Source organism: Alnus glutinosa, chromosome 5, assembly GCF_958979055.1.
Source record: "Alnus glutinosa chromosome 5, dhAlnGlut1.1, whole genome shotgun sequence".
Taxonomy (NCBI): domain Eukaryota; kingdom Viridiplantae; phylum Streptophyta; class Magnoliopsida; order Fagales; family Betulaceae; genus Alnus; species Alnus glutinosa.
In genome coordinates this window covers 19,047,936-19,050,278 of record NC_084890.1, presented here as the reverse complement: position 1 = coordinate 19,050,278, position 2,343 = coordinate 19,047,936, and the positions used below count along the sequence as shown (strand labels likewise).

Sequence of the window (2,343 nt, the reverse complement as noted above, 5' to 3'; positions counted from 1 at the left end):
AAGAATTAACATATTACATAATATCTTGCAAAGTAGTCCTTACTTTATTAACTATTTGAATTTAGGATTTTCGTCCAAATGGCGGGACGCTTACTCCGACCTACTTTTCGATGGTCAAACTGACTCCGATTGACATGAAATTTTGAGGGTAGATAGAGAACTTCAAGACAAACACTTTCTCTTTTTAATTTGATTCATTTTGAGTTCATTTCGACTTAGTTTTGGTCAAGTCAAAGTTTCTGTCTATTAAGCCAAAATATCTTTAAACTACTTTCTGCGTTCACACTTGTTTTATTGATTTTTCTTTATTTTCATGATTACTCTTGAGATATTTTTGAAATCTTTTATTCCTTCATCATTACTCTTGACTTCTACACAAAAATGTTTTAGAACCATGGTGATATTTTTCTCTGACAGTTTTTCGTTTAATTTTGATAGTAGGGTTATTTATGCTCAGGTCAAAAAGTCAACTAGTGAAATTTTTACTAACTTTTGCCATATGATAGATCTTTCTGTTGTGAGCACAACGGTATTTGAATCAACTACATCTGAGTCCATTTGACCTATTTTCGGTTCAATCATTGTTTAAAGCTTAAATGTTACTTTTAGGTTTTGATCTTTATGTTTTCAAAACAACTTTAGGTTTGCTTATAAAAACCTATGGACATTGTCTCCTCAACAATATCAATGATTTCTTAAGAGCTTGAAATTACTGGGCGTTACAAATTTTGATTTGTCTCCGTTGCTCAATATGGTTCCAGACTATTTAGGCACACCTACAGAGGATCCATATCAACACATTCGGGACTTCTTTGATCTTTGCAAAACTCAAAACGTCCATGGCTTAAATGCGGAAGGAACCAGGTTAATTCTCTTCCCTTTTTCTTGAAAGATAATGCTAAATTATGATTGAATTCTTTGGCTGCAAGGTCTATTCACAATTGGGAGGAGTTGACCACAAAGTTCATGAAAATGTTCTTTCCAGCCCAACGGACTATGCATTGAGGAGGGAGATTCAAACCTTCCAACAAAAAGATGGAGACCTATTCTTTGAGGTGTGGGAGGACTTCAAGGAGCTACTTCTAAAATGCCCGCATCGTAATCTATCTCAGGACGATCAGGTACAAGCTTTCTATGAAGGTTTAAATGATTCTAACAAAAGTCTTGTAGATTCAGCTTGTGGAGGTGTACTAATGGAAAAGAATAGCGAGGAGGCAAAAGAACTGTTTGAGACTTTAACCAAAAACTCCCAACAATTCTCATCCCGAGGGAGGCAAGGACTCAAAAGAAAAGGCGTCTATGAAGTGAATGGCATTAATGGAGTCCAAACTCAGATGGATACCTTGGAGAGGAAACTGGATATGCTAGTGAAAGTCATGACTACTCATAACATCTCTCCCATTCAACAAATTGCTCAAGTGGAGGTATGTGCCATATGTTCTCATTCTGACCACACCACTGAGACTTGCCCCATGTTTTCATTTACAGATCAAGAGCAAGCAAATTATGTGGGCCAGAATAATTACCCTCAAAAGAACAATCCATACTCCAACAACTACAATGCAGGGTGGCGAATCCACCCTAATTTTTCATGGAGTAACACTTAGCATGTGCAAAATCCCCAAGGGAAGCAAAGAAATGTCCAACAAGGAAATAACTATCAAGCTCCACCACAAGTGGTCCAACCAAATCTAGAGCCAAAGAAGAATGACCTTGAAGATGCTCTACTCGAATTTTTGACTGAGCAACAACAGACCATTGTTCAGACAAGTCAAGCTATTCAAAGATTGGAAACACAAGTGGGGCAGTTGGCCAAAAAGTTAAGTGAGAGAAAAAGGGGCGAATTCCCAATGGAAGCTCATTGTGAACAAATCATCAACCACATCAAAAGAGAAAGAGAGCTTCAAAGTCAGTTGGTAGCTAATCCTAATGGATATTATGTGGAGGATTGGAGTTCTTCCTATCATGAGCAAGCTATCACAACATTGAGGAGTGAAGAAGTGGTCGAAAATCATAAGGAAGAGGGCAAGAAGGAGAAAATTGAGGTCACACATGATCTACATTAGGAAAAAGGCAAGGAAGTGAGCACTGAGGCTTCTTCAGCATCAACTCCTATTCCCGAATTACCAAGAGGCCATGAGAATAGTCTGTTACTGCTATTAGACGAGCAAACTGTGGTCATCAAAGCAGAAAAACTCTCTAAGTATTCTCCTTATAGTATTCTAGTTCATGATTCCCTTCCGAATGAGAAGCTATTTGAGAATTCTCAAAGTAATTTACCCCAATCTGTGAACATTAGGAACTACCTTTCTGTAGGTAGAATCCATTCTCTATGGTCCAAGA

At 37.7% G+C, this 2,343-nt stretch overlaps 1 non-coding gene across 1 annotated transcript; it reads right to left on the bottom strand.

The window, feature by feature from the left end:
- Positions 1 to 998: 998 nt before the first annotated feature.
- LOC133869967 (small nucleolar RNA R71) lies at positions 999 to 1,105 on the bottom strand. The gene has a single exon (XR_009900595.1). It is a non-coding gene; the product is annotated as a small nucleolar RNA R71 (small nucleolar RNA).
- Between the last annotated feature and the right edge of the window lie 1,238 nt (positions 1,106 to 2,343).